The sequence below is a fragment of the Dipteris shenzhenensis genome, chromosome 4, assembly GCF_047967505.1.
Source record: "Dipteris shenzhenensis isolate YYH24624 ecotype China chromosome 4, Dip_SZ_1.0, whole genome shotgun sequence".
Taxonomy (NCBI): domain Eukaryota; kingdom Viridiplantae; phylum Streptophyta; class Polypodiopsida; order Gleicheniales; family Dipteridaceae; genus Dipteris; species Dipteris shenzhenensis.
Window position 1 is genome coordinate 96,233 of NC_141599.1, and position 25,736 is coordinate 121,968.

A 25,736-nucleotide genomic window follows, 5' to 3' on the forward strand; every position below is an offset into this window, starting at 1 on the left:
AGCTCTCCTTTTGACATGCAGCACCTTGCATACATTCTGGTAGCTGTGGAACTGACATCTAGTGCCTCTACAAGCTTTCTTCTGATTTGGGAGTGACACATTGCCTAGATTGAAGCTCCTTTTGACATGTGGCAATCTAGTCATAGCCCACCATCCAGTCATATGCCATTTCATCACCCAATCAGTGCCTTGCCACTGTATAGTTACACCCTCCTCCAGAAATTCAAAAATAGGGTTTCTAATAAATGTGTACTCTCTCTCTACTTCCTCTCTCTGCACCCATTTTGCACATTGAATTTCATTGGCTAGACTTATGGATTAGCATTCATGTAACCACTCCACGGATGGAACATTATGCATTCTAGTAGATGGAAAGGCTTGGAGACACATAGAGAAGAAGTGGCCAGGGTTTGGGCTTGAGCCTCAACATTTATGTCTTGGGTTGGCTATGGACGGCATTAATCCATTTGGCCATTAGTCCACATCATGGTCAATGTGGCCAGTGGTAGTCACCATCTATAACATTCCTCCATGGTTAACCATAAAGAAAGGGCATCTCATGTTGGCACTCATTGTGCCAAGAATTCATAAGGTAAAGACCATGGACGTGTATCTGGGCCCTTTGATAGATGAGTTATAGACCCTATGGAATGGCTTGCAAGTTTATGACATTTCTAGTCCTGTGGGTGAATGCCATTTTCAAGTGAAAGGCATCATGATGTGGACCATGCATAATTATCCCAAGTTTCATGATTGCTCATGTATCCATTTTTCTCCCCCTATACCTACATTCTACATTCATGCATTCTCATGTCACTTTGAACATGTCAAAGTTCTTGTGTTTGATAGATCTTCAAGTGTCAGGACACCATGCATGTCCATCTTGTGGTGATAGTTTGTGTAGCCATCATTCCAAACATCTTGCAAAGGTGGTTTATGAGAAACATAGGAGATTTTTACCCATGTACCATCCATTTCAAGTAGACCCCTAATTTAGTATCATAGAATTGACTCCTACTCCTCTAGTCATGTGCACTGGTGATTGGGAGTGACTTTCTCATGATCCCAACATGCCAATACCCCCATCTAGCTTACATTGACTCTCCATATTTTACACTCTTCCATATTGGAGGCATCTAAAAGTCACGTACATATTAGACCCCATGCATATTTTTAAAAATGTGGGAAAGAGTCTATGGAAGCATATGATTGGAGATAAAAATTTAGTGAATGCACGTTTGGATTTGAAAGAAATGGGAACCAAACATGCCTGTTGGCCTAAACACCAAGGAACATCCCAAAAGCCCAATTTACCAAAGGCACCATGGATACTAACAAAGATAGAGCAAATTCATGTGAAACATGTAATCAGATCAACCTCTCTAGCTAAAACCTTCTCTCTCACAAAGTGGTAATGCACCTCAATGTGCTTTGTTCTCGCATGATAAACTGAGTTATTAGCAAGCATAATACCGCTAATGTTTTCATAATAAATGACAATTGCATCATGTACTGACTAGCCCAAATCAGCAAGTAGCTTTTATAACCAAGCTACCTCACATACAGCCATAGCTGCACCCCTGTACTCAACCTCTGCGTTCGATAAGGCAACTATCAGCTGCTTCTTACTGCTCCAACTGATGGCAGCACTCCTAAGGGAAAACATAAATCCACTAGTAGATCTCTTATCGGAGATACTACTAGCCAAATCAACATCTGTGTACCCATGTACCTGTATCAGACACCCAGCCTCATAAAAAAGTCCATACTGTAAAGTGGACTGCACATATCTCACTATGCGCCTAGCTGCATCCAAATGTGGCTTTCTTGGTGCCTGCATAAACTGACTCACTAGTCTAACAACATAGCTCAAATTTGGCCTGGTGATAGTCATGTATATCAGACTCCCAACTATGCATCTATACACAGTGACATCTTCAAGAAGCTCTTCTTTTTCTACACTGAGCTTCACATTTTGTTCCAATGGAACAGAGATGGGCTTACAACTTGTCATCCCATACCTAGACAGCATATCCAAACCATACTGCCTCTGCAACGACCATATCCCTCCAAGGGACCTAATAAATTCAATGTCTAGAAAGTAATGCAACTCTCCCAAATCCTTCATTTCAAATTTCTGCTTCAAAAGCAGCTTCACATCATCAATGTTTGCATCACTATCACCCATAACAATCAAGTCATCCACATAGATGACTACAAGCACAATCCCTCTATCTGTTCTTTTCACATAAAGTGAAAAATCTACATTGGAAATCTAAAATCAAATGGTAACAAGATACTGGCCTATCTTGTACGACCATGCCCTGGGTGCCTGTTTTAAGCCATATAAGGCTTTGCGCAACCTACAAGCCAAATGGGGTTGTGCATCATCTTGATAACCTTCTGGCTGCATCATATAGACCTCTTCTTGCAAATCACCATGCAAGAAGGCATTCTTTACATCCATTTGATGCAAAGACCATCCTTTTGTAGTAGCCATAGTAATTACTGCTCTCACAGTTGCCATCCTTGCAATTGGTCTGAAGGTTTCCTCATAATCAATGCCATATGTCTGTGCATATCCTTTGGCAACTAACCTTGCCTTATACTTGCTCACTGTTCCATCGGCATTGTGCTTCACCTTATATACCCACTTGTAGCCAATCACCTTCTTATCATGAGGCAAAGGCATCAATTCCCAAGTGTGGTTTGTTGGAAATGGAATGCAAGAGTAGCATTGAAGCAAGAAGATCAGTACACAAGGTGTGGGCAAGTAATGATTCATTTTCATTCATAGAGACAGATACATATAGAGAATTGCCCTTGAGTAGGTAGCATAATCACCTCCTTGATTATCTCCATCTGTAACACCTCCAAGTCCTCCATCTACTAGACCACCAAGCCCCTGACTTATCTCATCACACCAAACTCACTGACACCTCACTGATGATGTCACCTGACACACCTACCTTAAGTGCTTCCAGACACTTACACAGAGTCCTACACAAGCACACATCTAGACACACCTAGACCATATGACCTTGTCCTTTAGGCTCTTTTCCTAGGACATCAATTTATGTCCAACACCCCCCTTCAATTGATGACCTTCAACCCTGACAGTAGACCATTGGACATGGCATGGTTTGTACATTAACTCATCCTCCCAATCAAGTACTCACTTCCTCTGATAGTAGACCACCAAGCCCCTGACTTATCTCATCACACCAAACTCACTGACACCTCACTGATGATGTCACCTGACACACCTACCTTAAGTGCTTCCAGACACTTACACAGAGTCCTACACAAGCACACATCTAGACAACCTAGACCATATGACCTTGTCCTTTAGGCTCTTTTCCTAGGACATCAATTTATGTCCAACACCCCCCTTCAATTGATGACCTTCAACCCTGACAGTAGACCATTGGACATGGCATGGTTTGTACATTAACTCATCCTCCCAATCAAGTACTCACTTCCTCTGATAGTAGACTATTGGATACGGCATGGTTTGCATAGTGACTCATGCTCCCAATCAAGTACTCACTTCGGTTGCATTGGTAGTAGGCATTTGGCAATTTCTAGCTCCAATATGTCCTCACCCCAAATTTGGCTCCCTCAGTTTACAATAAGTGGGTCTCAATGGATTCTCCTATTGTGTCGTTGGAAGTAGACCTCTAGGACATATCATCTAGTCTATACACATTGGACTGACTCAATAAACTTAAAAGAAAACATATCATTTTTGGATGGAGTGGGCATGGCAGAGCACCTTATTGACTCAATCACACATTTCTAATCTAGATGGCAGGGCTAGTTGGGCCAGGGCTAGCTCCCCCCTTGCTGAAAGTCTCCTCATTGACTATGGTCTTCTTGGTCTTCTTCAATTCTGGTCCTTTGGTAGTGTCTTGAAAAGAACACATTTCTTTTCCACAAATTAACTTGTGCATCTTTAGGTCCTCTTGTTCTTGCCCTGATGCTGCATATTGGTGTTTTATCCCTTGCTTTTCCAAGAGATCTTTGAACTTGATTGTACTCCATTCATATTCCATATGGGTTTTTAATGTAGCCACCTTGAACCCATAGATTTCCTCTACATGTGTGAGGAAGAGTTGGAAGCCTTCAAATGCATTTATCCTTTCTTTGATCATGTAGATCCATTTATTGCTTGAGCATTCATTAGTGACTATGAGATAGATGAGATCATTGAATGCTGAGAAGTTCATTGGCCCGTGAATTTCTCCATGTATCATCTCAAAATTCTTATAAGGACTGTCTTCTAGGATTGTCCGACTTCATTGTCAAATATTTGACTTTAAGAGTGTCCATGAGTAGGTCTTACTTTCTATTGAAAGTAGTGTCTATACTCTTACAAAAAGATTATTCTGATGATTTCATTGGAAGGAATGCCAAATGATAACCTCAAGGAAGTTGAACTTTACCAAGTAACCACCAATAATATGAAATCTGATTTGGTCAAAAGACTTCAAACTTTTGGGTCTCTTTTCACTATGATTGAGTATCCTTTGAAGGGATCAATTTTCACTAGTTAACTAGTCAATGCTTGAGACTAGTCAGCAACATCAACTTGCCATCTTCCAAAGTATAATGCCATGATAATCAATATAAGGCCTGTCAATAATCAGCCTTTCAAATATACAAATCCTTAAAGAGATCAAGGATTTTGGGTAAAGATAACCTCAAAAAATGTTGAATGACTTGGTCAAACCTTGACTATCACAAGTCAAACTTTGAATAATGATGACTAAATGCAATCATCAATGCATGAGATTATAATCAATCTGAATCATCAAATAGGTGAACAAATGGTAGTAGCTAACTGGAGATTCACCTTAGTTAGGCTGTAGTCAATTTTTGAACTTTGACTGTTCATTGTTGGACATAAATTGATGTGCTAGGAAAAGAGGCTAAAGGACAAGGTCATATGGTCTAGGTGTGTCTAGGTGTGTGCTTGTGTAGGACTCAGTGTAAGTGTGTGGGAGCACTTAAGGTAGGTGTGTTAGGTGACATCATCTATGAGGTGTCAGTGAGTTAGGTGTGATGAGATAATTTGGGGGCTTGGTGGTATGGAAGATGGAGAACTTGGTGGTCATGTAGATGGAGAAACTTATGGAGTTAATTGTGGATCTGATGCTACCTACTCAGGGGCACTTCTCTATATGTAACCAAGTTGACGATCAATACAAACTACTCTTGCCTCATTGTCTTCATGCTACTCATGCACCCATTTTTAACATTCATGCCCAAAGAAGTCAAAATCAAACAGAGTTGACAGAGGAGAGATATAGTGGCAAGAAGCCAGATCTATCACATTTAAAGGTTTTTGGTTGCATATGTTATGTGCATGTTCCAAATGAGTTGCAGACTAAGTTGGATGCAAAGGCTAAGAAATATATCTTTTTGGGATACTCATTGGAGCATAAGGGGTACATATGTTATAACCCCATGACACGCAAGCTAAGGATCAGCCGTGATGTGGTTTTTGATGAGCTTGCAAGTTGGTATGCATTGCCTCCTATAGTAGTTGATGATGGAAAGCCTGCAGAGAATGTTGATAGGAATCCTATTGCTGAGACTGTTACTATTTCAGGGCCTAGTGAGGCTAGTTCTAGCTCTTCCACTTCACCATGGAGTGGTAGGCTAAGAAATTCAGCAGATAAGAGTGGATCAGCCCATGCAAAATAGCCCAAGGAAGGGCAAGGAAAAGATTGCAGAACAGGGTGGTACATCACGTGCAGGGGGAGAGTCAAGTGACTCAGACATGAGCTTGGATGAGGAGCTTGGAATTCCCAAAGTTACTACACCTGGTGTTAGGAAATCCACAAGGGTACAATACCCAGTGGATAGGCTAACATATGATGGGCTGAGTACCATACATTATGCTTATATGGTTAAGGTATGTGAGGTGCCAGAGCCTACAAAATTTGAGGATGCTATGGGTAATGCAGAATGGGAGTCTGCCATGGATGAAGAGATGGATGCCTTAGATGCCAACAAAACATGGAAGTTGGTTGATTTGCCTGCAAGAAAGAAACCCATTGGCTGAAAATGGGTTTATAAAGTGAAAAGAAACTCAGATGGAAGTGTGAGGAGGTACAAGGCATGACTTGTTGCAAAGGGATATGCACAAGAGTATGGCATTGACTATGAAGAGACTTTCAGTCCTGTTGCTAAGATGAGTACAGTGAGGTGTGTCATTGCTTTAGCAACGAGTAAGGGCTGGTCTTTACATCAGATGGATGTTAAAAATTCCTTCTTACATGGTGATTTGCATGAGGAAGTGTACATGGAGCAACCACAGGGTTATGTACATCCACAGTATCCACAGAAGGTATGCAAATTGGTGAAGGCATTGTATGGCTTGAAGAATGCACCAAGGCAATGGTTTGAAAAGATAAGTGGTTATATTATTTCTATTGGATTTCAGGTTTCACCTACTGATCCCTCTTTATTTGTGAGAAAATCAGCCCATGGCATGATTGTGTTAGTACTTTATGTGGATGATCTCATATTGACAGGTGATAGTGTTGTTGAGATTTGTGAAATCAAGCAACAACTTGGAAGCAGGTTTGAGATGAAAGACTTGGGAGAGTTGCGCTATTTTCTTGGTATTGAGGTCATTAGATCCACAGATGGAATATGGCTTATGCAAAGGCAATATGCATTGGACATGTTGTCTAGATTTGGCATGACAGGTTGCAAACCCATCACCATGCCTTTGGAGGTGAATGGGAATTTGACACAAGATGGGGGAGAGTTGATAGATGATGTTACCATGTATAGATGCATGGTTGGGAGCTTGATATACATGACTATTACAAGGCCAGACCTCAGTTATGTAGTTGGGTTGGTTAGTCAGTTCATGCAGGCTCCACGGAAGCCCCATTTGGATTCAGTCAGACGGATTATGCGATATGTGAAGAGCACAATTCAGTATGGTTTGTTTTATGCTTATGGTAGTGATTTGCATTTGTCCACTATACAGATGCTAATTGGGCTGGGAGCCCTTATGACAGGAGATCCATGAGTGGTTCTTCCTTTACACTTAGTAGTGGTGCAGTGAGCTGGAGCTCAAAGAAGCAACCCACTGTTGCTCTTTCTAGCACTGAGGCACAGTTTAGAGGAGCTACACTTGCAACATGTGAGATTGATTGGCTATGCACGCTCCTACACTCTCTTGATATTGTGGTGGATTATGTAGTTTTCCTTTATTATGACTACATGAGCAGTATAAAGCTCTCTAGCAATCCGGTTTTTCATGCCAAGACCAAACATATTGAGGTCCATTATCATTTCATATGGGAAAAGGTCATTGCAGGTGAGATTGACCTTCAGCATGTCAGCACTACTATGTAGGTGGCTGACATCTTCACGAAGTCCTTGGGTACAAAGAAGTACCAACGGTTTAGGAACTCACTTGGTGTTATGTCTATTGATGTGAGCTTGAGGGGGAGTGTTGAGATATCAAGCTCAGAGTCCCATCGTATCCAGGAGGATGCCGGGTGACACGTGGTTCATATATCATGCTAGTCTAGATTTCTTTTATCCATGTATGGTGTGGTAGGACTTATGCCTTGGACTTAGCCTATGACTCCTTATGCTAGTCATAGTAGGTGTAGGGTTTTATCATGTTGGTGTGTGAATGAGATGTTAGTTGTTGTTGTTGCCTCCACTACTTGTGTACTCTATCCTCTCTCTCTTCTCACCTAGATCCCCCTCCCCTGTTTACAATTATGTCCTCATGTTGTGTGGCTTCTTCTCTCCCTTGGCTCCTGGTTGCCATACGGGCAACAGGCTCTGTCTTTAACTTTTTTTGTTCCAACTGCGGCACTAACTCTTGAAGTTCGGCCATGTTCCTGTCCGTGAAGCCAAATGTTGTTTTGTCTAGCCTCCACATAGCAAGATGTCACAAGAGTGGCATCAACAACATTGGGTGTTGAATTATGTTGTTGTGTTGAGCACACACCTTTCCAACTTCTGGTAAAAGTAATCTACCCAATTAGTAACATGTTGTTGTGGCCTATGGAGTCTCAACAAGTGGTTGGTCGGGATGATGATCCGATGGCTCAACCCTTGTGAGGAGTCTTAAGACTCATGCTACCTTCTGTAGGTGTTGTGATATGTCTACAAATTTCACACCTCCCCATTGTTTATGGCTTTCATATGCTCCTGCTCCTTCTAGTTTGTTGCCCAATTTCCTTAGGCCCATGTAAGGCTTTGCCACCACATCCAAGGCATAGGCGTTCCTTACCGCATCAATGCTAAGGGTGAGGGTTTTCTCTTGTCTGTTAGTGGAGACAATTTTTGTCATCTTTGTATTTCTATTATAATTCTTCACAAAGTAGACTGCATAATCCATGTTGAGGTGACACAATAGCTTGAACTGCATTTTGCCTAATCCACATGCATCTAGATGTGGTACTACCTCCGGGTCTAGTAGTGCTTGGTAGCACTTTGAGGTGTGGTAGGTAACCTTGAACTAGGTGGTGGAGTTATACATGTATGTAGAATGAACAACCATACCGCTTAGCTGTTCCACCCATTCTTGGCCCAGTGGTGAATGCGTAGTGATGGTAATGCCTCTTTCTAAGCTCGGGCTGGATGCACTACTTTCTGAGCTTGCTTTGCGCTTCTTTGGGTTTGCACTTGCTGTCGAAGGCTCTCTGATCTCTTGAGGTGTTTTGTGTGGTGTCTTCCCTTTCTTCTTGTGCCTTTCCATGGCCTCCTGTGCTGAGATTCGAAGGGCTTCTTTTATTTCCCTTACCTCTTCATTAGCAGATTGCCCTGGTAGTTGGGAATGGTCCGACTAGCCACTTGTGAATTCTAGCTGCTCCTCTTGGAGGGAGCTGAAGTGCCTTCTTGGTGTCAGAAGACATGTTTGGGTGGTTCGGTTGAAGGTAGTCGGGATATTTGAGAGTGATTTTGGAGGCTTTTGTGTGTAGGGGAAATTTTGGCAACTTACAGTTAGAAACCATAATGCAGCGCCTGGCTATCTTGACTTATATAGATTTAATGCAGCGTGCTGCATTAATCTCTGATTGCAGTGCCCCCATGAAATTGCTCCCTGTTGATGGTGTCAATCAATCAGCCGTTCATTACCTTTTTTGGGACCTTGACCCTTTCTTCACAATGCATGATTGGCCCTTCACTTGACCACTTTGACATATGATGATGCATTATCCTATTATTGCAGCATGCCCAATAATGATGTACCTATGGCTTATCTTGGTGCAATATAGTTATGAGTGTCATCTTACATGTTTAACTAAACATTTTGTGCATGTGTGTCACTCCTTTGCTCGGGGGGGTCACTCATCATATGTAAGCCTATCATGTGAGTTCAACAGAAGGATATTTTTTATTTATAAAATTTACAGAAATAAATATACATAAGGGACTATTTAAAATAGTTTTGGAAAAAATTTACAGATTTGTATAGAAAAGGGGTACATTTTATTAATGAAAAATTTACAGATAAGGGATTTTAGAAATAGGCCTTGAACGCACGTGGTATAGAGGGTTTATATATAGTGACCCCCCCGACCTCCTTTGATAAGTTGTCAAACACCCGATGCATTAACATGTTAATGCAGCGTCTTGATTCTTTGCTGCTCTAAGCATAATGTTGCCCTTCAGAGTTCTCATGGCATTATTGAGATACAATATAACCATCAAGAACCCTTGGTTGCACTCTCACATGTTTAATTATTCTTACCGATGCATTAGCCATTATTGCATCAAGATGATCATGCAATGCATACCTGACTTATATTGTGACTAATTGGCCCTAGCTTTCTTGATAGGTCTAGCCTATAGCTTGGGTAGTGCTTGGATGAGTTTTGCTGGCACCTTGCATAGCCTCGATGCAATGCTACATTATTGCATGTAGCGCACTGCAATAACCTTACCCTCTGTAGCCCTGCAATTGTTTTGTACTGTTGTTCCTTGACAATTTTGACTTCTAGCCATGTGCATTCCATCCTGTAGATTTGATAGGGCAGATGTGTGTGTTGGGAATGTGCTTACCTTAGTTAGTGCTTAAGCTATTTGATAAAGGTGTTGTGCTTCTAGCACCTATTTGGTTGTTGACCTTGACTTGGACTTGGACTCAACCTTCGAATTGTGAGTGCTTGTGCATGTGTGGTCCTACCCTTGTGAAGTGGGTTTAGCTAAGGACCCTAGAGTGTTGGCTTAACAAAATTGTGCCCTAGCTTAAGTTTGGACCTACCTAATTGAGTACTTAATATGCAACACTTGGTTAGGGTAAACATTGAGGATCCAAGTGGCATACCTTGTGGTTGACATCGTTATTGTTGGTGGAATTTTGACTTGCGATGTTGTGGTGATAACAGTTTGCGCAAGATCCTTGAGCATTGTCTTGATGTCCTTGATGATATCTGATTCAGAATGTTGTTTGATCCTTGCACTGTCGTGTGGGAAAATAGGTTCTTGTGGTTCTACTTCCATTGCAAAAGTAGGTTCTTGTGTATCTATTTCCTTTCCCACATGTTGTGTGTCTTTTCTTGAAGGACTAGTTTTACCCATCATAGGTTCTTGTGTGACTACCTAAGGTCTAGTCACCCTTGCAGTTGCTTGTGACATTGGCAAAAATAATGTGGATGTCAATGATGAAGGAACGTTTGTGACATCTATCATTTTGCCCATGTTTTTGTGTCTTAGAGCAGGTTCTTGTGGTTCTACGTTTTGAAGTGTGGATTTCGCAATGACCCTCCTCTAGGTAGGTTCTTGTGGTTATGCTCTTTTGCATGGTACATATGTTGGTGGTAATGGGCATGGTTCCATTTTAAAGTTTGTCTTTCATACCCATACCATCTTTGTCTTCTTTGGTGCTTGTAGTTGTGGCGTGGCTCCATGTGATAGTTCTATGATAGCCACCATTTTGGGTAACCATATCTGATCATTGCCTTGGGAGAAACCTTGGCTTTTCAATAGCGGTACTAGCACCCATTACTGATGCATTCTATTCTAACTTTGAGCTTTCTTGGCTCGGGATTGATGGGGTTTGGATTGCAAGGGAAATGTTGGCTTTTGATGTTGAGGTTGACGAGGTAACCATATATTTCTTTTGCTCTTGAAATAACCTTGAGCTTGTAGCAACTTCTTGGGAATCCACCTTGTCACTAATGTTGTCATGGTATTGCATGAACAAGGCCTTGGCCGTAGGCAAGGTTGTGGAATGTGGGGTTGTGTAGATGAGGATGGAGGTGTAGAATCTAGAGGTGGAGAGGTTTTTGTTGGTAGGGTATGTTGAAATATCGAGCTCCACTCGTGATATGCCAGGGTGACTGTTGTGCATTCATGTCATCGACTTGTTAGCTGCAGATGTGGTTGGTACACTGCCCATGAATAATAGCTGGATGACAACTATCCTTATGTACTCCAGTTCGTGGCTCAATTAGTATGCCACCTTAGTTAGTTGAGTTTGGTTTGAGACCCACATATAGGGTTCTTCTATTTCTTTGTACTAGAGTTCTTTTGGCTTTCACAACTAAGAAGAGGAAAACTGTTTGCAGCCTCCACCTTTGTGTGTATTCCCCCATTGTGTATGTGAGAAAGCCACAAGTGAGACTCCTTCCTTCTCTTCTACTATCTTCACATGGTATCAAAGCCTGGTTCATGGTAAGGAGCTCAAGAAAGCAAACCAAGTTCACGATGTCCTAGTAAGAGGACCAGTGTTGCTTTCCTTTTTCGAGTTTGGGCAGACATATGGCATTGATTATGAAGAAACATTCAGTTTGGTTGCTATGATGGCAACTGTAAGAGCAGTCATTGGCTTCCACCTTCCTATGATGATATGATATTGGAATGACCGCATTAGAGTCATCACTTTCAAAATATTGACCTAACTTGTTGATAGGCACCATCGATGTATCATGTTCTAAGTTCGACTCTTCCTTTGTCCAATTATCATCATGCGCTTCTGTCATCGAGTCAAGGTGTCCATTCATCCAATCTGATAAGTCATGCCATAACGTTGGGTTTCTCCTTAGCAATGAAGCAATTGGAATTTTGACTTCCATGGACAAGAATGCAGCAAGTCCTATGACATCTCTTGGTCCACCTGGCATCGTAATGCCATCAGACTGCCTCTCTATGTTATCGTGAAGGTTGCTCAAGCCCTCATGTCTTAATCGTTCCATAATCGGATCTTCCTCAAACATACGATCCATAAGCAAGGGTTCATCAATTGACACTCGATCTTCATTCATTTCTGCTATAATGGATGGTACTTTGACTGGTGCTCTATTATTGAGTATTTCTAATGTTTTGGGAACTTAATGTCAACCAGCACTCTGGGTTCTACCTACATTTCTTGACATTCTTCTACTAGAGCCTTAGCCTTCACCAAATTCTCCTTTTCATCAATAGGATTAAGGTATTCGTGAAATCCACTTGGTGTATTTCGTCTTGGCTCTTCTACCTCTTCTCCACTTAGACCTCCGTCTCCTTTACCTCCTTGACTAGATCTTTTTTCTAAACTCCCTATGGTCTCTGAGGTTGCTACAGTGGCCATGTCCTCATCAGAACCACTCTGCACTATCACTTTATCCTTCCCCTTACCCACTTTAATCACTTGCTTTTTGATTGGGTTGTTTTGAGGTTTTGGATTCTGTGATGTTCCAGCTTGACCCTCTCTTTCTCTCTTACACAACTCCCGCGTGATTGCCTTGGCTTGTATTTGAGTAATTGCATTTAAAGAAACTTGAGCAATGCATTCACGTTCAATCCCTAACAAGTTGATTCTTGTCATTCTTGGGTTTGAAGCATCTATACGTTCTCTTCACATTGAACAATCTTTATATAAATGGTCAATACCATAGCCACTGCACAATGGGACCTTGGTAGCAACTGTAGTAGGCCCTGCACACCCATAACATTGGACAGGTTGTCCCGCTTGCACTTTTTGTGGGCACTCATTTGCCTTATGTGGTCCATTGCAATTGTAGCATTGAATTGGAGGTCTTGGATTTGTGTTATTCATATCCCTATCTTTAGCATTGACTGGCATTGTTTGGTATACTGGGATATGTTGATCTCCCTGAACAACATAATGACTAAGGTAACTTATGTATTCGTCTTCCTCTTGAGTGGATAACGGTTGTTCAGCATAAGTCTATGTGATCCTTGGATCAGGTTCATTCCAACCCTGAGACATTTCTTCCACCATCACTTGGTTCATTGGCGTAATTCTTGGCAAAGGTGGTTGAGGTCCTAGGATTCACTGTAGTAATGGCACATTCTATGCTTGATATGGCATTGATCTAACATTGTTAGCTCCTTGAAAAAATTGATTCTTTTATAGCGGTGGAGCTAGTAATGCTAGTTGTTGCAGTCTAGGTTGATAAGTCTGTGTTTGCACTAGCGACAACATTCTTGGCTATCTGCACTGGGAAGTCTCATGGTTTCCCCACCTATTACAATGTCCACACCACAAGGCTAGTGGCCTTGCTCATAACCTTGGACACTCATTTGAGGGATGATTCCCTGAGCATACATTGCACCATACCATATCTCTTCTTGGATACAAGTGCACATTTCTTTGGTGATCACGATGAGCTGCATTCTTTGCTTGAGGATTCAGTCTTGTGACTATTAGGTTAGCAAGCTCATCAATGTTCGAATTTTTGGCTTCCTTGGATTGCTCCTTAGAAACCCATGATGAACTCCCATTAGGATCCTTGGATCCCATGATCGAGGGTACAGATGTCATAACGGTCTCGTTGCCCTCTCTCATAACTTCTTAACCCCAATAAAAATCGAGGCAAGAGTTGTTCATCACTGAGCCTTTCATGAGGCTCACACCTTGCATTCAGATGCTTGATTCGAGCAATATAATCCCACAAGGAGTCTTTACCTTGTTTGACCTGATTCAATTGATTTATAGGGCTCCACTTCGGACCTTTTGGAGAATACTCCAAAATGAATGACCCTCTTAATGTATCCCATTTGAGGATCTCCTAAGAAAAGGCAACTCCACCAATATTATTGAAAATAAGCATTTCATGGCCTATTTCCAACTTCAAGCAGATCTAACCACAGGCTATGAAAAAGAGATAGACCACAAGGACACCGATGACATGGATGATTACCTTGAAGATCATAATGTCCCAGTTGTTGATGATGAAAAGATGGACTTACATGACCCGTTCACAGAGAGGTTGGTGGATGAAGACAAACATGATGATGCCTTCTTTGATAATTATGGCTCGCAGGGTTATGAAAAAAGGCCATTACGACAATACTTAGCGGTATGAACTCTCTATTTCTCAACTAAATACAATTTTTTAAATAAGATTTAAATTTAAAGATAATGAATCTAGTCTCTCATATTTGTTTACAGGCAATAGAGGGAGAAGAAATGGATGAAGTCAATACGGAGGCACTCCCTTCTACTTCAACAATGCAACCACCTCTAAATTTGATCGAAAAATCAAATTTAGCTACATTGGATAAAATGGAGAGCTCATTTCAAGTTAGGATCGTTTTGAAACGAGAACCTCAGTATTTAAGCTTTGGTAGAGAGGAGGTTTCAATCCTCTCCAATCCTTTAAAAGAGGTTAATGACAATGTTATCTTGGCCATTCTCAGGTAATGTTTATTTATTTATTGCTACTTCAATAAGCTAACATTTGTTTATTTATTCACAGTTCAATTATATATCAGTTTCCTAGTGTAGAATGCAAATCAATTCTATGAGCTAATGTTTGTTTATTTCTTGGTGCAGTGTAGTTATTTCTCAGCTTCCTAGTACAGTGCAGCATTGTGTCTACATGCTCGATGCTCTCCTTTCTTCTATTCTTAGCTCTCCTCAAAAGACTATAGAAGATGTTTGTACCTGGTTAAGCCCTTTGAATTTAGATAGGGTGCGAGTCATCTTAATGCCTTATCATGAGGCGTAAGTATCAACTCTAACCTTATTTTTACTATTCCTTTGGCAAGTTTGTGTAAAACAATAATCATTTTTATTCTGGTCGTGTAGCTCACATTGGAGTCTGATCTTCTGGGACCTTGAACTCAACCATTTATGGTTTGTGAATTCAATAGAAGGCTATCATGCCAACTCCCCAAGGTAATTATTCTCTTAATATTTTTGATACTTTCTTATTTTGTATCTTATGATCATGACATATTAATATATTTCATATGTCATGCTGGACAGTGCTGCAATATCGGCTAGTATCTGCTGTCAGAACAACCACGGAGCAACAAGATCAAGTAGAATTCAAAAGACGTCTGCCAGTGGAGCAAAAACATGGACACAGCTGTGGGTGGAGAGTTGCCTACAACTGCATGTTGTTTCTTAGAGAGATTTTTGATTTGGAGTTACCAGCCAAAATGGAATCATATACAAAAGTTGATCTGCTAGCATTTCGGGCTGAGAGTATTCAGCATCTAATTACTACCATTGGGAAACAACATGAAAATATGACTACATTGCAGCATGTATAAAACCTTATCTTTATACTTGTATGCTTGTTCCAGCCTTTAATTGGGACTTTAATTGGGATGTATAAATCTCATAACTTTTTTATATTTTCTTCCAAGAGGAGAAGAGACTGAGTCTGATGAAAGCATGCTATCTTTATACTTTTATGATTATTTAAACCATTAATTTTATTTCGGATGTGTAAATCTCATAATTGTCTAATGAAAGCATGCTATCTTTATACTTCTATGATTATTTAAACCATTATTTTTATTTGGGATGTGTAAATCTCATAACTTTTTAAAATTTTCATCCAAGAGGAGGAGAGACTCACTCTAATGAAAGCGTGTATGAAACCTTTTTAAATTTTTGCTCCAAGCAGAGGAGAGACTTACACTAATGAAAGCATGTATGAAACCTTATCTGCTTGTTTAAGCCTTTATTTGGGATGTGTACATCGCATAACTTTTTTATATTTTTATGGCAGAAGGAGGATGTGGAGGACATAGCAAGTGAAGAAGAATACGATGTAGACTACTCCCTCAATAAGATGAGTCATAAAAATATGAATCTATTGGAGCAGATTGGAAGTTCATTCACTGCTATGTTGTTAATTCGACAACAACCTCATTTTTTTGAATTTGGTGAAGAAAAGATTTCAATCCACTTGAATCCTAAGAATGAGGTTAATGTCAAAGTCATTACAACCATCCTCAGGTTTGATGCAGCCTTTTCCTTGGCTTTATACTTTTCTTATTTTGATTAAACCCAAGAAGCTAATACTTTTTTTTTTAATATAGTAATGTTATAGCAAATTTCCGCAAAATATACAAAGCGTTTCATATATGCTCGATCCTCGTATTTCGGAAGTGCTTAGCAACAAAGAAGAAACCATAGAGAATGTTTGCAAGTGGTTGAAGCACGTTCCTATGAATGACGCACGAGTTATTTTTACAGCATATTATGAGAAGTAAGCATCAAGCCCTACTTGTTTTTTCTATTGCATTGCTAGAATTGTCTCAAACACAGTAATTATTCTTTATTGATAATGCAGCTCACATTGGAGTCTGGTAGTCGTGGACATCCTTGCGAAGAAGTGCTTCTTTGCCAACTCAATGACATCCGTCCATGGCAATGTGTTAGAGTAAGTATAGACTACACTTGTTGTCACTTCTTGACATGTAGATTGATATGCAATGCACATATTCACTGTTGTTATATGTTTTGATATGCAGATCAGCTCGAAAATTAGTAGATGCTATCGACATATGCTATCGACATAGTAATGCGGCTATGTGACTTGGCACAACAAATAGAGTATATAACATGTCAGGTATCACATCAAGAGAATAGCCACATCTATAATTGTGGATGGAGGGTGGGCTACAATTGCTTTTTGGTACTTGGTCAAATTTTTGAGATACAAAATGACACCACACTATCAACATATACGGATTTGCATCTCTATGCATTTATAACATGTACCATTTGAGCAATCATTGATTGCGAAATGAATGCCATCAAAGAGTCAAAGAGGATAGAAGACCTCAACTCTACAAACATGGCTTCATTAAAAGAATTGGGAAGCTCTTTTAATGTTAGGGTTATGATTCAACATAGACCTCAGTATCTTGAATTTGGGGGAGAGGAGATTTCAATTCTCTCTAGAGCTTCAAATGAGGTCAATAACAACGTTATGATGGCCATTCTCAGGTTTGATACAAACTTTTTCTCTACTTGATAATTCAATATTTTGATTAAATCTAATAAGCTAATATTCATTTATTTGTTGGTGCAGTATAGTTATCTCACGATTTGGTAGAGTCGTACAAAATCATGTGTATATGTTGGATTCCCTCCTTTCTCCTATACTTAGCGATAGCAGAAAGACAATAGCCGATGTTTGTAAATTATTACAGCCTTTACATTTACATGGCGTGCGAGTCCTATTTATGGCATATCATGAGATGTAAGTATCATGGCAACCTTTATTTTCATCTTATACTGGCAACATTGTGTTAAATAATAATGGTTCTTAATTATTCGTGTAGGGAACATTGGAGTCTGGTGGTTTGGAACCTTGAAGACAACTATTGTTGGTTTGTTAACTCGATTGCAGGCTTTCATGGCTCAGTGCAAACGTAAGTATTCTATTAATCTGTTGTTACTTCTATATTATGTACCTTATGTGATAGACACACTAAGTTTTTTTAATATGTCACGATGAGCAGGTCGATTGAGAAGTTGGTATCTGCTATCAGAGAAACAGGACAGTACAAAGACTCGGTAGACTTCCAAAAGCATTTAGTAGTAGAGCAGGAAGATGGGCATAGTTGTGGGTGGAGAGTTGCCTACAACTGCATGTTGATTTTCAATGAAATTTTCTCACTTAAGCCACAGATCTCATCGGAAGACTCTTTGGAGCTCAAATATTCAGAGGAGGATATACAATTGTTTAGGGCTGAAATCATTCGAGACCTAATTGCTGCCATTAGAATACAATGTGCAACTGAAGCAATACCAGAGCTTCCCTTTAAGGAAGAGGAGACTGAGTCTACTATGAAAGCACTGCACACTACAGAAGAAGTAGAGACCCAATGTACACCTACAGCACCACAGCCTCCACTGGAAGCATCAGAAGAGTTGCCACTGCCTCCGCTTGCATTTAAGGAAGAGGATACTGAGTCTACTCCGAAAGCACTACATACTACAGAAGAAGTAGAGACCGAGTGTACATCTACAGCACCACAGCCTCCATTGGAAGCATCCAAAGAGTTGCCACACTCTCCACTAGAAGCATCACAAGAGTTGTGATGCATGTATGATGTTGTGTTTGTAGTTTTTGTTGATTATACACCAATTTGTGACTTATTACTTAAGTGGCATAATCATGATATTTATATAATTTCTTTATGCACACAATTTTATGATATGAATGTGTGATGATGTGATTATTTGGAAATAAATCCTTGTGTGATGAGAATTTTGATATGAATATGTGATGATGTACTCGGGGGGGTCACTATGTATAAACCCTCTATATCACGTGCATTCAAGGCCTATATTTAAAGTCCCTTATCTGTATAAAATTTCATTAATAAAATGTACCCCTTTTCTATACAAATCTGTAAACTTTTTCCAAAACTATTTTAAATAGTCCCTTATGTATATTTATTTCTGTAAATTTTAGAAATAAAAAAATCCTTCTGTTGAACTCACGTGATAGGGTTACATATGATGAGTGACCCCCCCGAGATGATGTAATATTTGTAATATAATTATTTCATGCACACAATTTTATGATATGAATGTGTGATGATGTGATTATTTGGAAATAAATCCTTGTGTGATGAGAATTTTGATATGAATATGTGATGATGTAATATTTGTAATATATTTCTTCATGCACACAATTTTATGATATGAATGTGTGATGATGTGATTATTTGGAAATAAATCCTTGTGTGATGAGAATTTTATTCAGTTGGACAGTCTCCACTCACTTAAAGTAGAGCATTCGCAATGCTTCTCTCACTTTATTCCAACCCTTATCCTTATCATCTCCACTCACTTAAAGTAGAGCATTCAATCTCCACTCGCTTTATTCCAACCCTTATCCTTATCATAGTGAACACATCGTGCCTCTCACTTTATTCCAACCCTTATCCTTATCGTAGTGAACACATCGTGCCTTAGTGCACTTGTATTCTTCCATCCTAGTCCTTCCACAAACACTCTCTTATTTCTTACATCCTAGTCCTTCTGAGTAACTTGTATTCTTCTATCCTAGTCCTTCTGCAAACACTCTCAGAGTCTTCTTTCATCCATCTTGATAACCAAGTATTATTCTATCCTAGTTCTTCCACAAACACTCTCTTCTTTCATCCATCCTAGTGCTTCTCATTAACTTGTATTCTTCTATCCTAGTCCTTCCGCAAACACTCTTAGAGTCTTCTTTCATCCATCCTGATAACCAAGTATTCTTCTATCCTAGTTCTTCCACAAACACTCTCTTCTTTCATCCATCCTAGTGCTTCTCATTAACTTGTATTCTTCTTGTATTCTTCTATCCTAGTCCTTCCGCGAACACTCTCAGAGTCTTCTTTCATCCATCCTGATAACCAAGTATTCTTCTATCCTAGTTCTTCTGCAGACACTCTCTTCTTTCTTGCATCGTAGTCCATCTCCCTTTCTTTATCATCTCCCCACCCATGGATGTCCTTGGCATTGTCGAAGACGTGGAGTTCGGAATTAACAATCTCAAAGAATGGATTGCTGACCAAGGAGCACAGAGAGGCCAGAATTCGACAAGGTTCTCCTTTGACACACATGGAGAGAGAGGAATTTGCTGCACAAAGGCACACAGAGAGGGAGGAGACTCTCAAGATAGCAGACAATGAAAGACTTCTAAGACGTATGATAAAAGCACGACAAGATCTATTAGACTTCTTAAGTAACCTGCGTTATCGCAGCTCTCGTCATGGGCGATTTGATGCGGATGCTGAGAGAACAATAAGAGCCTCTCAGAGAAATTATAAAGAAACAATTTGTGATTGCTTAAACTTCTTCTTCGCATGTAATTATGTTGAGGATACAGCTGTGGAGGCAGTGAAAGATTGGGTTGTTGAGAAGATAAGAGAGACCAATGATGAGATCTTCTAGACTTAGATAAGAGAGACTGTATTAAGGTGTTTTTTAACACCATATGGCTTTGTATTAAGGTGTTTTTTGACACCATATGGCTTTGTATTAAGGTGTTTTTTGACACCATATGGCTTTGAGTAATATGATCTACTTCTTGTACAAATGTGATGTTAAGATGATGTTAAGAGAGACTGTATTAAGGTGTTTTTTGACACCATATGGCTTTGAGTAATATGATCTACTTCTTTACAAAATGTGATGTGCTCTTTTTGAAATGTACTCTAGTTTTCATAACATGTCACGCCATTTTTTCTAATTTGATTTTTTAAAATCTTACTTTTTTGTCTCTTTTAACAATGTGATGTACTCTATTTTTAACATCTCACGTCATTTTTTCTAATTTGATTTTTTAAAATCTTCCTTTTTGACTCAATGTTTTGTTTTATAAGAGCCTCTTTTTTTGAAATGTTTTATCCAAAATTATCTCACAAAATGAATTTGGACAGTGCAAGAGTCCAAAATTAATGAAATAGGTGTTCTTCAAGGAGTTGCACACAGAAACATTGCAGCCGCTTCTCAAACCGGGAGTCATAATCATGGATGAACAAAAGGTAGTCAATGGGAACCCATCTCTTTGCAGACTCATCAAGCTGGTATGCAAAATCCTTGAAATGAGTCTGCATGTAGACGATGAGCTCCTGAAAGTCCTCCCTAGCTCCCATGTATGTGCTGAGCACATCGAAGGTCTTGTCAAAGACCTCGAAGAGCTCATCCTCCCTATGGTTGAGTGGGGTCCGGGAGAGGAAATCATTGAAGGCAGGCCTTGCAGAATCCATAGTCAAGAGGGTAATAGAATGTGTTAAGAAAGTGAGTGGTTGGATGAAGATGAGTGGAGGCTGTGGAAGGTGAAAAGGTAAAGTGAGGATCAATAGTATGAAGGCTCGTTTATATGTATACTACTTCTTTAAAAAGAATTAAAAAAAAACTATTATAAAAATTAACTCTCATAACCAATGCAAAGAACAAAGTGGAAAGAGACAATTTGAATTGACTTTCAAGAGAGTAAATCCATTGTTCAATTGAATATTGATACATTATCTCCCCACAAAATGACTTGTGATCTAAAATTTTGCAGGAGGGATGAATTTCTCACTATGCAAGCACTTCTCTTGGCGGTTAGGCACCCTTCTACCATCCAGCAAAAAGATAAAAGAGTCCAGAAGGCCTTCCATGACCAGAAGGTATTCCCACACGTCCTTGAGTGTCCATTGTGAGGTGACATTCACATACTTCAAATCTTCACGATCAAGTTCAATAGATAAAGTCACATTGGTGTCTTCCGCATTGGAATCAAGGGGTAACCAAGAAACCCCTATCTTTTTCCAATGCCTATATTGGAATGCCAAATAGAATACTTGCCGTGTGATGTGGTATCTTGCCACCACTATCTTTGCATGCATAACACCGAAACAGATCACCGTTCTATTGACCTGTCCTTAAATCCCAATTCTTACCAAGCAAATCCTCAAGCACATTTGCATCAACATTCTTACAAGTCCACATAGTAGCACTTCTATGCATTCGGATAGTTTTAAAACATTGAGCAAAAATGTGCAAAGGCATAAACCAAGATAACCTGGACCATTTGGATCCAAATGTGAACTTCATTGCCATGGCCATATCTTTTCTGATCTTTTCCTTGAAAGATGTCAATGTCTTGGCATCCTCCATGCCACAGTGAATCTCGTCCAGCTGTGGTGCTGCAATGGATTCAAGATGGACAAACGATGCTTTTCTTTTGGGAGTAATGTAATGTGCATTGTACCAGTACATATTTCTCTATCACAAAGATGAGGAGGACTCTCCATCATGCAAGAGCTTGCCTATATTTTCATGAACCGCATCAAACTTTCCAATGAATGACCCAAGTGGTTCCCATTCTTTGTAATCTAAAGAGAATATATCTGTCATGGGAAAACAAGCCATCCAAAGTGAATATGGAAGAGACAGAAGATCAAACTAATAAAAACATACTTACAATGCAAAGGTATCTGTCTTTGATTTGTTGATGGGGGGAATAACATGTCCTTTTCCATGTACACATGTTGCACCTTTGCAAGCCATCCCTTCTTCCCCAACTTGAATTTCAAGATGTGTCCCTTCCACTCATGTAAGAGGTCACCTCTCTTGTTCTTTGGAAGCCTATGTGGACCTTTGGCAGATCCTTTCATGATTATCCAGTCGTTCAAGCTGTATGTGCAAGGGAGCCAGTCATCGCCTGCATCTTTGGTGTTGTGGAGCACAAATGAGGCCACCATGTTGGATGGCCTAGTGGAGTTTCCCCTCACCATGATTGCAGGGCAACTGTATGTTAGAAGGAAGAGCAGCAGCAACAGAGGGGTGATCCTATGGAGAAACAAGTCTAGCAAAGAGATGGTTGAGGAGTGATGATGAGGAGTAGAAGCAGCAATAGCAACAAGAGAGGGGCATGCAAGAGGGGCATGGATGAAGGGAGGAGTAGAAGCAGCTACAGTGGGAAGAGCAAGAAGAGGGATGCCCAAGAGAGGGGCAGAGGTGCAGGAATGGAGGCAGAACTATAGCAGGAGGGAGAGGAGATGTGGAAAAGGATCCACAAGTTCAAAATGTGGAGGGAGGGAAAGGCTGGCACCTGCAACCTCTTGAATGCTAAGTGGGTATTAACAGAGGAAGGTACACATGGGAGGAGGGTTAAACATGGGTTAGAGGGGAGTGGGTTGGGTTCTAGTGGGCCATTGTGTAAGAGACACAACCAATGGGGAGAAGGAGAGGGTCCCATGTGTAAGAGGTCTAGCCAATAGAGGCTGCCTGCACCTTCCACCTCAACATGGCATTGCCCCACTAAAAGGAGCACTCTCATTAGTACACTTCAAATCCTCCCTAATCCCATGAAATTAGGAACACTAATTGGAGGCCCTTTTGAGACCTCACTTCTCCCCTAATGAATAGGACCAAGTGGGATCCAAAGAGCAACAAATGTATTTTCTTGGGATATAGTGAAAAGAAGGTAATAGTGAGTTGCGATGTGGTTTTCAATGAATGATTGCATCAATTGAAGGAGGAGGCTTCCTTTCTAGACAACCAGAATGAGGATATTCATCCAATACACCCACCAAAAGTAGACTGACATACCCCAATGGTACTTGGGAGGAATGAGGATGAAGAAAAAGAAGAGAATGAGCCTGTGCAACCACAATGGTAACAGCCATTTTCGAAGTGGGTAAAGCAGCTTTTGGATGGTAGAGGACCTCCAACTATTGAGGAGAAACAATCTGGACACCGCCAGTCTAAGAGACTAGAGGAGAAAAGAAGAGTATAGGAACAGCTAGTCAACTATCCATTGATGATGGAAGTGATCCATGTCGAAGAACCCAAATGTCTTACAGAGGCAAAGGGGGACGATAGGTGGATGGAGGCTATGGAGTTGGAGTATGGCTCCATAATGAAGAACAACACTTGGGACCTTGTGGATCTACCACTAAAGTGCAAGGTAATCGGCACCAAGTGGGTTTACAAGACCAAGTACAAGCTCGACGGCACATTGGATAAGTACAAGGTGTGACTCGTGGCGAATGGTTTCATGCAGGTACATGGTTTCGATTATCAAGATACCTTCGCTCCCACAACTAGACTCACCACAATTCACAGTGTTTTGGCCTTAGCAGCATAGGAAAGTTGGCTCGTGTTTCAGATGGATGTGAAATCCGCCTTTCTGAATGAAGATCTCAAGGAGGAGGTCTATGTGGAGCAACACCAGGATTTGTGATCCTCGGCTCAAAAGGTAAATTTTGCAACTAAAGGAGACACTTTATGGGATGAAACAGGTCCCATGCGCATGGTACTAGCAAATTGATGCCTTCTTTCTGAGACACGGGTTCAAGAGGAGCCCATCAAATGCAAATTTTTATATCTACAGAGAAGGAGGCAAGTGTATGATCATGGTCCTTTATGTGGATGACCTTGCCATGACGGGGAACCATGAAGAGAAGATCTCACAAACAAAGCAAATGCTGGAAAGAGAGTTTGAAATGACAAACCTCAGAGTAATGCATTTCTGTTTGGGGATAGAGGTTTGGCAAGAGCCAAATCGAATTTTCATCTCATAGCAGAAGTATACTAGAGAGATACTGAAGGAATTTGGCATCGCTATGGAGGTTGATGTGAAGCTTTCAACTGAAGACTCATTACCATTGGTGGACGAAGCAAAGTACAGAAGGCTTGTGGGCAGCTTAATCTACTTGTTCAACACATGATCGGACATTAGTTTTGCGACTGGTATACTGAGCAGGTTTTCCAATAGGCCTCGGGAGAACCATTGGAGGGTAGAGATGTGAGTGATGTGATACATCAAAGGCATGCTAGAATATGGCATCACCTATACCAAGGGAAACACCCTAACTAGATTCTATGACTCAGATTGGGTAGGAGATGTGGACAATAGGAGATCCATGTCAGGTTACTATTTTTCACTCAGATCTGGAGTTGTTTCATGGGTCAGTAAGAAGCAGCCTATGGTTGCTCTTTCTTCTACCGAGGTTGAGTAAAAATCAGTGTGTTTTGCTTTGGGTGAGGCAGTATGGTTGAGGAGGATTTTGGGAGACATGGGTGCATCACAGAGCGATCCTACATAGTTGTTGTGTGATAATCTAAGTTTCAAGGCAATTACAAAGAATCTTGTTTTCCACGCTTGCACAAAACACATTGAGATTCAGTATCACTTTGTGCACGAGATCATCATGGATGGAGAGGTTGACTTGCTATGGACATCTTCAGAAAGGCTCTTGGGAGAGACTTGCTAGAGCGACATCTTCATCACTTGGCATTGGGCCGAAAAAGGTAGTTCACTTCAAGGTGGACATTGAGAGGGGGTGTTAGATATCAATGCTTCACTCTCTACGGTAACTAGCTAGCTCTACTTGTGAGCCTCCCATATGAGGAGAAGGCATCTGAGTAGCTAGGTTATCCGGTAGGTCCTAGTTTAGACACCAGATGGGGGCCATGTGTGGCTTGATGGCTGGACGGCTTTAGATAGAGTTGGTACACTACTAACTAGGCTACATGCAAGTGCAAGAAAGAATCCCATGATTGACCGCACTAAGGGTAAATGGAGCATTTCTTGAGGTAGCCCACTCTTGGGTTACAAGGCCCGTTTGGGGCCCCAGATGATCCCGAATGGCTTTGAGTCGAACGCAAAACGTAGGTTAGTTACTCTATTACGTGCCACCATTCTAACAGGTGGTCGAGGGCCTAGTCCGACCACCAAGCGACTGTTCTAGGCCGACTGGGTCGGGCACCTGACTAGGCCTAACCAACCATGCTATGGTGGCTATATAAGAGTAAACCCGTGAAAGCCTAGTATCAACACAAGCTACAGAGACCCTGAGCCTTCAGCATATAGCTTGTGTCCTCCATTTTTTCCAGCATGCCATTGAAGCTCCCTCAAAAGGAGCACACGGTTGGGAGGTACCGCCATCTATTGTATACAGTTTATAGTAATCATTTTTTTAAATTATCCATACTATCAGTTTGTCTACTTTGCATACGAGATCCTACTATCTGTTGAGCACAGACGTTTATTGTTTTC

The 25,736-nt window shown here is 40.6% G+C and overlaps 1 pseudogene; it reads left to right on the forward strand.

The window, feature by feature from the left end:
- The first annotated feature begins 493 nt into the window (after positions 1-493).
- LOC147902287 (uncharacterized) overlaps positions 494-25,736 on the forward strand; it is a 36,861-nt pseudogene continuing 11,618 nt past the window's right edge.